This window comes from Colobus angolensis, unplaced genomic scaffold, assembly GCF_000951035.1.
Source record: "Colobus angolensis palliatus isolate OR3802 unplaced genomic scaffold, Cang.pa_1.0 Scaffold16, whole genome shotgun sequence".
NCBI lineage: Eukaryota > Metazoa > Chordata > Mammalia > Primates > Cercopithecidae > Colobus > Colobus angolensis.
The window spans coordinates 12,271,401-12,285,141 of record NW_012114710.1 but is presented as its reverse complement, the minus strand read 5'-3'; the positions used below and the strand labels follow the sequence as shown (position 1 = coordinate 12,285,141).

The 13,741-nt window shown below is 35.6% G+C and overlaps 1 protein-coding gene and 1 pseudogene across 6 annotated transcripts in view; one reads left to right on the top strand and one right to left on the bottom strand.

Annotated features, from left to right (window-relative positions):
• The window catches only part of RALYL (RALY RNA binding protein-like), a 727,213-nt gene that overhangs the window by 639,551 nt on the left and 73,921 nt on the right, over window positions 1-13,741 (top strand). The window lies entirely within an intron of this gene.
• On the bottom strand, window positions 3,893-5,092 carry LOC105508268 (annotated as a pseudogene).

The following is a 13,741-nucleotide window of genomic DNA, read 5'->3' as shown; positions in this document are numbered from 1 at the left end:
TCAAACTACACTATAAAGCTACAGCAACCAAATCATCATGGTACTGGTACAAAAACAGACAATAGACCAATGGAACAGAATGGGGAACCTGGAAATAAAGCCACACACCTACAGCTATCTGATCTTTGACAACGTCAACAAAAATAAGCAATGAGGAATGGACTTCCTATTCAATAATTCATACTAAAATTAACTCAAATTGGATTACATATTTAAATGTAAAGACCTCAAACTATAAGAATCTTAGAAAAAAACTTAGAAAATGCCATTCTAGACATCAGCCTTGGGAAAGAATTCATGGCTAACTTCTCAAAAGCAATTGCAATGAAAACAGAAATTGACAAGTGGGGCCTAATGAAACTCAAGAGCTTCTGCGTGCAAGAGAAACTATCAAGGAAGTAAACAGCAAAATATTTTGCTCCCTACAGACTGGGAGCAAAATATTCACAAACTATATATCTGACAAAGGTCTAATATCCAGAATCTATAAGGAACTTAAACAAATCATCAAGCAAAAAACCCCATTAAAAAGAAGGCAAAGGACACGAACAGACATTTCTCAAAAGAAGACATACAAGCTGCCAACAAACATGTGAATAAATGGTCATCATCACTAATGTTCAGAGATATGCAGATCAAAACCACAATGAAATACCATCTACTGCAGTCAGCATGGCTATTATTAAAAAATAAAAAAACAACAGATGTTGTCAAGGCTGTGGAGAAAAGGGAACACTCATACACTGTTGGTGGGAATGTAAATTAGTTCAACCACTGTGGAAAGCAGTCTGGAGATTTTTCAAAGAACTCAAAATAGAACTACCATTCAACCCAGCAATCCCATTACGGGATATATCCAAAAGTAAAGTGTTCTACCAAAAAGACACAAGCACTTGCATGTTTATCACAGCACTATTTACAATAACAAAGACACCACCAAGCTCAGTGGCTCACACCTGTAATCCCAGCAATTTGGGAGGCAGAGGCAGGCGGATCACCTGAGGTCAGGAGTTCAAGACCAGCCTAGCCAACATGGAGAAACCCCATCACTACTAAAATTACAAAACTTAACTGGGCATGTTGGTGCATGACTGTAATCCCAACTACTTGGGAGTCCGAGGCAGGAGAACCTCTTGAACCCAGGAAGCAGAGGTTGCAGTGAGTCAAGATTCCGCCACTGCACTCCAGCCTAGGAGACAAAGAGAGATCCATCTCAAAAAACAAAAATATAGCAAAGACATGGAATCAACCTAAGTGTCCCTCAATAGTGGGCTGGATAAAGAAAACGTGGTACATATACACAATGGAACACTACACAGACATGAAAAATAATAAAATTATGTCCTTTGCAGCAACATGGATGTAGCTAGAGGTCATTATGCAAAGTGAATTAATGCAGGAACCAAAAAACCAGATATATTGGATGTTCTTACTTATAACAAGGAGCTAAACATTGGCTACCCATGAACATAAAGATGGCAGCAATAGAAACTAGGAACTACTAGAGAGAGAAGGGAGGGAGAAGGGAAGTTTGAAAAACTGTTGGGTACTATGTTCACTATCTGAGTGATGGGATCAATCATACCCCAAAACCTCAGCATCATGCAATACACCCAAGTAACAAAAGTACACGTGTACCCCCTGAATCTGAAGTAAAACTTGAAAAAAAACATGCCTTCAACAAGGAGTTGTCTTTGCTTTGCGATAGATCTCACTATTGGAAGGGAAATTAATATATGTGAAATGTTGGCTGGGTACCAGAAATAACATAAATTCCTAGTACATTAGCCTGTTCTCTTGCTTTGCAGTTGAGAAAAAAATTTTACCACTAGCTTAATGACATATTTAAAATACTAGGGTATATCAAAATGTCATCATTTTTTAATATTAGGCCAGTATGAGACTGTTCTGTATTTGGGAATTAGCTGTTTATCCTCTCCAAGGAAATTAGTCATCCCAAAAGACAATCAAATGCTGACATTTGACATGCCCAATAAACTACTGGGACCCTTCACCACCATGTTCCAGTGAGGCCCACCAGTCGATGAGCCCTGCCCACACGTACATCCACACACTCATACACACACCCACACCTACCCACACACACACACACTCACAAAGCTGACAGCCAGGTTTTTGATGCCTTGCCCTGAAATATAAGCTAATCAACAAGGAAAGAATCACCAGGCATTTTAGGAAATACTCTAACATGGAAAAAATCCCAGAGAAAATCAGATTTCCACAGAAACAGGGGAAATATAGAGTACAAAACTAAACAAAAATACTAAAAAACTCATAATTAATGCCCCTAGGAATAGGAAAATGTATCTACATTTCAAAGTATTACTTAAAAGAATATATGAAGAACAAGAAAAATCTTAGAAATTAAAAACTTTATAGCAGAAATAAAAAATTTAATAAAAGTTTGAAATATGAACTTAAAAGATCAAAAAGATAAACAGATGGAAAATAGTAAAGAAAAGATTTTTAAACAATTAGACCCTTATTCCAGGGGTTCAATATCAAGCTAATAGTGTTTTCACAAAGAGAAAACTTAGAGGACATTATTCAATCAGAATACAAGAAAATATCCTAACACTGAAAGATACTAGTTTTCCAATAAAAATACGCTCTGCACAATAAATGAAAGATGACCCAAACTAAAATAGATTACTGTATATAAGACCTTAAATGTCTAAATAGAGGAATAAAAGCCACATACCAAGACAGACTCAGAATAACATCAAATTTCTCAAGATTAGAACATACAGACAATAGAAGAATGGCTTTAAATGTCTTTTGATCACATGAATAGACTTATTGTAACATGGAATGCTCAACATTAGTGCCATTAAAGTATATAATTCTGACTTCAACTTTTAAAATAATTAGAATCAATAAAATCAAAAAAATCAAAACAGGATAGTTACAAGAATAATAGTGCCATTATAACCACATTATAAAGAAAACTTCCATCAAAATTTTATGATGTGACAAATCCAGTACAATATATTTTATTAAATATTGCATTCCACTCAATTTTGTAATATTCCGTTTTTTGATGAAAATGTTTTTCAGAAGAGAGGCTTCAGATAAAAAGAAAAATTGGAATAGAAATACGTATGTTGAGATTTCCCAGTGTTACTGTTACAAAGTACCTTAGATGTCCTGTAATAATTGTTCATAGGTATCTTTAACAAATGAATAATTATTAATATATTTCACAGATAAGTCACTTGGTACTTTTTATTGACATACAACTATATAAACTTTTAGTAAAACATTTAAATTGTTTTACTTTGAATCGCCTGACATTTTATAAGTTAGTTTTCATTTCTTCTGCTTCTTTAAAAGGCTTGGCCAGGTTGTTTGTCCATAGTAGGATCAACAAATTTTGAACTGTACTATATTTGTATAATAACTAATTTATCCAACTTAATATGTGGGAAATAATGCCTCTCTCTGTATTTAGATATGTTTATTTGAAACAAAAATAATTTTATGTATGTGATAAGAAACAGCCTATTAAATATATACCTTTTTAAAAATAAGCAGCACAGATAGCAGATACAGAACTCTTTACTATCAGTACTCTTGACTACCAAGAAATGAAGCCACACTCTAGAAAAATGCAAGGTAAGAAAAAATTCAAGTTACCCCTTTGGGTAAAAATCATCCCTTTAATAATATTCATTTGTAATTCAAATTCACAGCATATCCCATCAGCCCAAGGTAATCTTCTAAAATGTCATTATACTTGCAGTATTATAAGTTTTTTTCAGACCAGTATTTATGGAGGTCACCGTGCTACATCAACAAAACATTTTAACTCCAGTGAGAGTATAGCTTTGTAGCATTAGCTCCTTTGACAATTGTCTTTCTAAAAAGATTTTTACTTTAGAAACCTCTGATATATGTAGTTTTCTTCAGATCCAAAGTATCCAAATGTTTTGTAAAAACCAACATTTTGTGGTAGACATTCAAGGGTAATCTTATAGTAGTTCAGTTTCTTGCTTAGCAAAGTACAAGTTGATAACAATTTGCCAAGCTGTCTTCCCTGCATTCATTATTAACAACATCTACTGTTTCTCTCTTAGCACAGAAATGGATGAATTTACGTTCTATTATCAGAGTTGCCATGGCAACACTCTGTCACCGAGTCACATCTTCCACAACTATAACATAATGATCCCCAGATTTCTTTGTAAAGACTTTATACATTATCAAGGTTGACAACTCCAGTGGCAGTTCGCTGACCCAGTACCTTAAAAAAAAAAAACCCCTATGTTAGTTGTATTAGTCCATTTTCATACTGCTATGAAGAAATACCCAAGACTGGGTAATTTATAAAGAGAAAGAGTTTTTTTTTTTGGTTTTTTTTTTTTTTGAGGCGGAGTCTCGCTCTGTCGCCCGGATTGGAGTGCAGTGGCCTGATCTCAGCTCACTGCAAGCTCCGCCTTCCGGGTTTACGCCATTCTCCCGCCTCAGCCTCCCAAGTAGCTGGGACCACAGGCGCCCGCCACCTCGCCCGGCTAGTTTTCGTATTTTTAGTAGAGACGGGGTTTCACCGTGTTAGCCAGGATGGTCTCGATCTCCTGACCTCGTGATCCGCCCGTCTCGGCCTCCCAAAGTGCTGGGATTACAGGCTTGAGCCACCGCTCCCGGCCAAGAGAAAGAGTTTCAATGGACTCACAGTTCCTTGTGGCTGGGGAGGCCTCACAATCATGGCAGAAGGTGGAGGAGGAGCAAGGCACATCTTACGTGGCGACAGGTGAGAGAACATGTGCAGGGGAACTGTCCTTTATAAAGCCATCAGATCTCGTGGGACTTATTCACTATCATGGGACTAGTACAGGAAAAACCCACCCCCATGATTCAGTAGGACTTGTAGGGATTATGGGAGCTATAACTCATGATGAGATTTAGGTGGAGACACAGCCAAACCATATCATCAGTAGACAAAGAGGCCTTAAACCAAGCCTTCTGCAAGATGTGTTGGAGAAATAACTGGAGCATATGTAGCTGTATTCTGATTCTAGTCCACTTCTTTAAGTAGACTTGAGTCAAACACAGGAGTTTCATCAGGTTTCATCTTTCCAGGAAGGTCTGTTTGATAAACCTGAGGCAGGCCCACCATGGCCCTCAGGACACCAGGTCCCACTCTCACTTCCTGACCCCCAGCCCCTCCTCACTGCCTTTAAAATTTTGAGGGAAAATTATTACCAGCCAGAAGGCCCAGACAATCAATCAAACCAAATACACTGTTAATCAAGCACAAAGACTTTAAAAAGATACAGGTGACTCTTGTTATTTGTGGAAGTTATATTCTGTGAAGTCACAGCAAACACTGAATTAGCAAATACTGAACCATTGGTCCTAGGGGAAATATAGGGCTAGATTCCTGTGAGCCTCTGGTCCCAGAGGAATCTTTTGGTCTCAGAGGAAATTCACAACATTTTTGTCAACCAATCAATACATAAACTTGCTGTTGGTGTGTTTCTGTTTAAAGATCCTATATCTTTAATGTATGTTATATCAATATATATGTTGATTCATTAACATTGAACTCACAGCCAGCAGCACACCTCATGCCTGAAAGAAGCTCATCTAAAGAAGCTCACGTATTTTCTTCATAAGACACATCACAGTCTTCTTGTGCTTAGGAACACTGGACAGCATTTCAGCACTCTACTGGGGGGCCGTTTTAAGCTACAAAATTACCAAGAAAAAGCACATAAATGTGAAAAATGAGACACTAAATAGATCATAGCATAGATGCTTATTTACAGTATGAACTGAAACAAAGAGGCAGTGTCACCTCATTGGACCTCAGCTGGGAACATGTAACTCAAAATGTTTACCCTCTGTGCATGTTTCTGAATGATCATAAAAACCCTGTGAGTATTGATTAGGAGGTCATACAGAATCCATGAATAATGAGAATCAACTGTATTTTCAGAAATGTAATTATTCACAAGCTATTTCTAAGAAATCTAAAAGTTGTTTCACCAAACTTATCAAACCAACCAAAAAAAAATGGGGGGGGAGGTCTAACACAAAAGAGAAAGAAGTCCTCAAGGTGGCTGGTGAAGAGAAGTACCAAGATGACAGCTTTGTAGCAGACCCAGAGAGAACCAGTCTGGGTTGCAGCAGGACAACGGAATGCTCCAGGAAGAATGAAAAAAGTAGACCATTATAACTGCCAAGTAAACAATGATTGTACAAGAAGGAAATATAATCATTGCACAGTATGTTCCTCAACTATTATATTTATGTGGTTATGCCAATAATATTTATGTGGTTATACCAATATAAACACTGAATATTGACTTAACCAAACAGAAAAGAATGAGGAAAAAACATGGAATTCACAAATAAATTCTTCAGTACAAGTAAACAGAACAATATTTTGAGGGCTCAAAGAGGACTCAGTTTTGAGGATAAGGTTTTTTCTAGAAACTAAAGAACATTGGATAAAACGTCTTCTTAATATTCAGAAGGAAAGTACCTCTAAGACACATTTATAGGTTATAATAAGAAGAGATTAATTTGGAAAATATCAGGTAACTCTTTAAGACACCAGATTCAATGCAATGCCCCATTTGAAGCAGTAAATTAAAGATTTGATACTACAGATGAAAATAAGGTCAATAAATGATATTAAGGAAAATTAACAAACATTCCATGAGAAAAACAGAGGAAAAGTGGCAAAAATGAGAAAAGAAAAAATGGGATGAAACACCATTGAGTTTAATCTGTATATAATAGCCATTGCGAAAGATGACAATTTTATAGAACGTGAGTCAATAATAAAAAGTAAAATATATAATTCATTGATTTTTCTAAATGACACATTTAGAATTTGAAATGTAAAGAAATCTATAGGAATCCATAAATTTAAAAAGAGGCTAACTTTAAGACAAAAGATAAAATCGAACTCAGTTTTCTCTGTGATGTGCTAATGTGAAGATAATCCTGGAGAATTTTTTAGGGAAAGGATTGTAACACAAGAATTCTGTGTTCAGCTACATCATTTTTTATGTGTGAAGATGCCAGAAAGACACCAACAGAAAATTATGATGTATCATGTACCAATCCCAGACAAAATTCTAGAAAGATAGCTACTCACCTGGTTTTATCTATCCTGAACACCAGCATCTTAAGGCTCAACCTATTTTACAAACATATGTTTAACAAATATTTAGTCATGTTCTTTAACTGGGAACTTTATGGAAGGGTAAAGTGATTCATTTAAAATGACTAGGTAGAGAAATAATCAGGGAGGGGGAAAATCTGACATTTAAAAAATTCAGCTGGTAAAATATTGAGGAGTTTTTTTTTTAATTGAATAATAGTAATAAGAGGGAGACTATCTCTTCTACAAATTCATGATTTAGGGATAAAAACTGACATTAATCAGTGGGGAAAAAAAATGGAAACCACAATAAAAAGTCACATTTACACAAAAAGTCATAATTTACAAAGAGTGCAAATCAGTTCAATGGGAGTGGAAGAATTATTCAATATGCTACTTTTGCTTCTATAATATTTGTATGAAATATGCATTTTAGATAATATGTGTCCAGTGCAGTATGAGCTTGTAATAAAAAGGTAATAGAAGACATGTATAAATAGCTAGATATTTTGGGAAAAATGGGCAATGCAGAAAATCAAGTGCATGTGTCTAGAGGAATGACAATGTTTAGTATATAAAGATTTGCTAAAATCTCCAATATTTATAGATAATAATGGTGATAAAAAGCTGTCCTCTCATTTTAATTTGAATAGTTTTACTGTTTTATGAATTAATATTCCCCACTTGTTTTTGCTACAGCCTGTTGTGTTTAAGTAGTTTTCTTATTACTGTTTTACTTTGAATATATTATAAGAAATGCCTCTTAAATTTTATCAAATGTCTCTTTAGCATTTACAGATAAAATCTGCAATCTCTTTTAATTTGTTTTTGTTCCAGATTATGTTGATGGATTTCCACACCTGAAACTGATACTAATGACCTCTCTGGTTTACTTTGGCATATAGGTTGCTCTTTACCTAATGAGATTAGGTCTGAGTTCTTTTCTTTTTCATCTTTCTTCTTTAAGAATGAAGGCATCTAAAGCTGTAAATTTTTCTGAGTCAGGTATTCATTGTGTCTCACAGGTTTTAGAAAAAGCATTCTTTTTATTTCTTTCTAGAGAATATGAAGTGCAATATTTCTTTTTTGACTTGGCATCAGTTTGGTTGGGGAGAGTCAAAGAAACTGAACTAGTACTAAAGGAAAGTGAGCCAGATGTAGGGTACCAGCTTTTGAAAATCTGTAGGTCAATATCTAAATGTTACATTTTAACAATGTAACTTAATTTTAATAAAATTATGAAATTTTAACTTGAAAGATATCCCAGAACTATATAATGCTATAATGCATTAATCCTCTTCTCTAGAAAGAATTCCCAACAAATAGTTTTCAGGCTCTTGTGCCATATATATCTGTGTGTTATATTACAACATACAATGTTTTGTCATGATGTTTTCCATTTTACGATTCTGTTTTTTGTTTAAACTACTAGAAGCTTGCAGATTTGGTATTAATATCTTATTTTTTTGTTAAATTTAGCAGTAACAGTCTTCCTTATAATTACTACCCTTTAATACTCATTCTGCCTTTTGGAGCCACAATGAAGAAATTCAATTCCTCTTCCACTCAACAGCCTTTCAAATATTTAAACAGTTAGGCACCTTTCTTCCCAAAGACTGTCTTCTGTAGCCCAAACATCCTTATTTAATTCAATCATTTTTTATACAGGGGCATTGTCCTGAGACTTTTGGCCATCGTAATTTCCTTCATCTATACGTATCCTACTTGGTCAAAATTCTAAAAGTGCACTGACGCATACTAAACTAAATATTTCCAGTGATGGCTCAAAGTGAAAGTCCAATGGAATTATTACCCCTTTTTTTAATAGACACTACAAATCATTTAATGCCAGTTAAGATTTCATTATCTGGACAGGCCTGGTGGCTCACGGCTGTAATCCCAGCATTTTGGAAGGCCGAGGCGGGTGAATCATTTGAGGTCAGGAGTTTGAGACCAGCCTGGCCAACGTGGTGAAACCCTGTCTCCACTAAAAATACAAAACTTAGCCAGGTATAGTGGTACACACCTGTAGTCCCAGCTATTTGGGAGGCTGAGGCAGGAGAATCGCTTGAACCCAGGAGGTGGAGGTTGCAGTGAGCAGAGATTGCATCACTGCACTCCAGCCTGGGTGACAGAGCGAGACTCTGTCTCAAAAAAAGAAAAAAACAATATTTCCTTATCTTTGTGGCTTAATATTGAGATTGCAATTGACAAAAACACTCAAGTATTTCTTACAGCAATATCTGGGAAGCCATAGTCAAGGTAGTCTATGCTATGAACTTTGATTATATTGATGCCTTGGTTTGCTCATATATAAAGTCAAGATAATAGTAATTCATAGAATTTTTAAGACAATGAAATAATTTGATATATGTAAAGCATTTAGAATAGCGGTTGATAAATGCTAAGCCTTCAGTAAATGTTAACTGTTAACATTATAATTAATTATTATCATCTGTTTTGGCATCATTCTCCAACATTTTTAAAAGCTAGTCTCCACCATAAAGAGCTTATGTAGTTGATATATTTACCCTTGAAGGAAAACTTTGAAAAAATCATTTTAATTTAATTGTTAAATCATAAAAATATCAACGAACTATGAAAAACATTTACTTGTAAATGGACAAGCGTACTCATTGACTACATGTCACATACGGTTATTCTCAACAAACATGGAATACAAAAACACAAAACATGTGAAATACAACCCAGCCTAAACTGGGTTGTGTCAGTCAAGATCTGCAAAAGAATATTGGAATAGAAAGTGCTTGGAACAGCTACTACCTCTGTGGCTGAGGGTGAGTACTCAAGGGAAAAACAAAGTTGAAGAGAGTCTCTCTCCCCAGGGCTGAGATTCAAATCTCACTGGAGAAGATGGGTTTGTAGCTGACCAAAGGTCAGAGAAGTCTATGGGATGCTGGTGGACTGGAGGTGATGAGTAGGAAACTTCTGCTGAGATGCCCATGGTTATCACTGGGCCTCTGACAAGCTGCTGGTAGCTGTGCCAGAGAATAAGAAAAGCATCTGGAAAAAGAAGCTCCTTCTTCTTCTATGCCTTGCAGTTTTCCTCCAGCACCCTATACTGCCAAACTTTAACACTGTGTCAGCAGGCAAAGGAGGAATGTTCAGAGTCCAGTTCCATTATTACAAAGCAAGCTCAAAAAAAGGGTAGATTTAGAGCTGACCAGCAATAAATTGATAGATGGAAGAAAGATCTAACCCAATATAGCAATTGTAATGCTCTAAATATTCTAATATTAATATTCAGGTGTTTGAAAATTCTAATGAAAACACTTTACTTTTCTACAGAAAGTAAATACTATAGTGGAAAGTTCCACAGATGGGTAACACTCGATTTAAAAAATATATCTTTGGGTGACTAAAACACCCTGCCTTTCAGAGCTTATGATCTAGTGAGATAGACTCATAAACAGTCAAATACAATATAATATGTTTAGATGAAAGTGTGTTTAAGAAGCTATAAGAATGAGACCTGAACATTAATGACTACATTGAACAGTTAAAGAGATCGATCATACTCTACAGGATTTTGACATGAGCCCTCCTGGAATATTTTACCCTGAAAACTTCAATGTCAAGAAATTCAGATAAATTAGATTAAGTTCAAATAAGAGAGATGGGGATGATTAATGGAAGGGAAACACTGGCTTGTGACAGGAAAGGCTAACAAAAATCTATACAGATTAGCTAAGTGACAAGAGAAGCAGAGAGCTGACAAGCATGAGTTGGATGTAAATTCAAATAAGCTATAATCAAAGAATAGCACAGAAAGTGGAATTTAGTCTAATTCAACAAACTTGATAATGTGGGAAGATGTGGAGCTTGAGTTAGGCCTTTAAGAATGGACATATTAGGCCAGGCGTGGTGGCTCACACCTGTAACCCCAGCACTTTGGGAGGCCAAGGCGGGCAGATCACAAGGTCAGGAGTTCGAGACCAACCTGACCAACATCGTGAAACCCCATCTCTACTAAAAATACAAAAATTAACCAGGCGTGGTGGCAGGTGCCTGTAGTCCCAGCTACTTGGGAGGCTGAGGCAGGAGAATTGCTTGAACTTGGGAGGCAGAGGTTGCAGTGAGCCGAGATCGCGCCACTGGATTCCAGCCTGGGCGACAGAGGGAGACTCCATCTCAAAAAAAAAAAAAAAAAAAAAAGAATGGACATATTTCCAGCAGAAAGAATATATAACACATGTTGATGGATGGAGAGTATAACAGGAAACTTTTTGTTGAGCCATCAGTTGAGCTAATGCAGAAGATTGTGTCAAGATACAAGAATGTCTCCGCCTGAGAGCAAGATTTTTTTTTTTTTTTTGTACCAGAGTAGCGCCAGGCAGAGTGTAGGTGCTGAGAAAGCTGATGGATTAAAAGAGTAATTGAATGAATAGTTAAAGAGTGTCAGAGAAAGGAGCTACATTTTGGAGAATCCTGAGTATTGAAGAGGTCTGCATGTTACCTTGTAAGCCACGGGGACTAATTAAAAGTTTTTATGCTGTTGCTGTTATTTTTACTTAAGTACACTTCCTAACAGACACAGTAGAGAGAAAAGTAACAGCTCACCCCATTCAAAGTGATAATTCCAAAATCAGAAACCCTGTGTTACTAGCTAAAAGAAAGAAAAATTGGTTTTTTTCTTCCTCTTTTTTTCATTTCCAAAATTTACTCTTCATACATTCTGTCACTGCTCTATCAATTAAGGCAATCATCCTTTAAATGTGTGAGACAGTAAACTTGACTCACAGCAAGTGAAGCATGAGAACTCTTTCTTAAGTTAGGTGGATTATTTTCATCTTTAGAACTTCTTAGCCATTTTCTCTTACTCAGGTGACAGGTACTGATTCACCAGTAGCCAGGAACTCTATAAAGATATCATAATTATTTAGGTCCCATTAGGTTTCTCCTCACTTTCTCCCCTATTACAAAGGTCCTTACTAAGTAGCTTATTTCACTGTTTTTGAATTTTGCATATATGTGTGCATATGTACTGGTGACATACACCAAAGTAAATGTACAAATTTATATGTATTTCCTAAAGTGAAATGAACAGATTTTTGTTCACAGTATTATATTGTCAAAGTTTGTAAATTTGTTTAACTTTAGATACTCTGACAGCTAGAAACCTGCACCAACATTTTATGATGAATTAGAAGCAAGATCCTGTAAATACATCTAAGGATACTTCTGATTTCACCTTATCCACAGGGAAGTATGCTTTGGAAATTCAGCCAGTTAGCTGAATTATATACTACATTATTTTTACATTATACCTTCTGCACTCATAACTTCTAGAACTAACCATGGGTGTTCTGAAGAATAGCTGTGCCAAGAGAGAGAATAATCTCCATAAAACATATTGTCCATACTTGTTCCACATTTTTCTACCACCAGGTTTCTTGATCATCTGGAAAGACCTACCTTTTGAACACTGACTTGTCAAATCCCTACTCTTTGCAAGGTCCATTTCACATGCCAGCTCTTTCATGAAGCCATGTTTGATCCCTTTGTCTCACTCACCACATCCTATTTCCCCTGCTTACAAACTCTCATAGAAGTTCTTATCTCTGATTGACAGTTATCAAATTCTGTCTCAACTTACTTTCATCTGTGTATTTTTCTAATCTCTTATACTTAGATTGAAATTCCTTGAGGTTAGAAGTCATGTTCTACTGATATAATTATTCACAACTCCTAGTATTGCAGCTGACTTACAAATAAGAACTCAGTAATTGATTACTCAATTTAATATAGGAAGCCAGTTATAGCAATTGAGAAGGCTCTAGTAGTAGTTATTATTGGCAAGATGTTTGCTAAGAACACATTAAAATATTTCCTGCTTGTGCTAGGGAATTTATTAATATTCTTAAGATTATATTTTAATGAAGTTTGGTGAAGGAAAATAAAAAGAAATACTTTGTGTATTAACCTACTCATATGAAACTAGCTTTATGAATTCAAAGGGATTAGATAAAAATTGATTACATATATTGTAAAACCCAATGAGTTGTGATTCTTCTATAAATGAAAAAGTTCATCTGAAATTTCAGGAAAGTTACTTGGTCATTTAATCTTCAGTAATAAAAGAAACAGTGTGGATGTATGGCTCTAAGCAATTACTTTAGCAATTCTGATTCCCCATTACATTTTGAGAGAATGTGAATGTGAATGATTAAGTAGGATAAAATTAATAAAAGTGTACCAGATTTTTAAATAAACAATATGAAATATTTATTTGCACTAAACATTCAAAACCATCATTTCATTTTTCTAGAAGGTCAGATACCTGCCGTAAGCCACTGGTTATGCTTCCAAGCAACAAAAACCTCAGCATTTCCTTGGTTGAGTTTCATCCTAGACAGTGCCCTAAACCTCTAATTTACTATCATTTTTGTTTTCAGTTACCTAAGAACCAAATTGTCCTACTAAACTGTTAAAGTGAGCATTGCAAAAGTTGTCTAAAATAGATCATCCCATAAGGATCACAGTACCACCCTCAGTTTATGAGGGAGAAAAGGGGTGTGGGGCAGGGATTTTTCTTAACTGAAAAACCAGTTCTTCTTGTCAATACAGTTCTAGGATACATAAAAT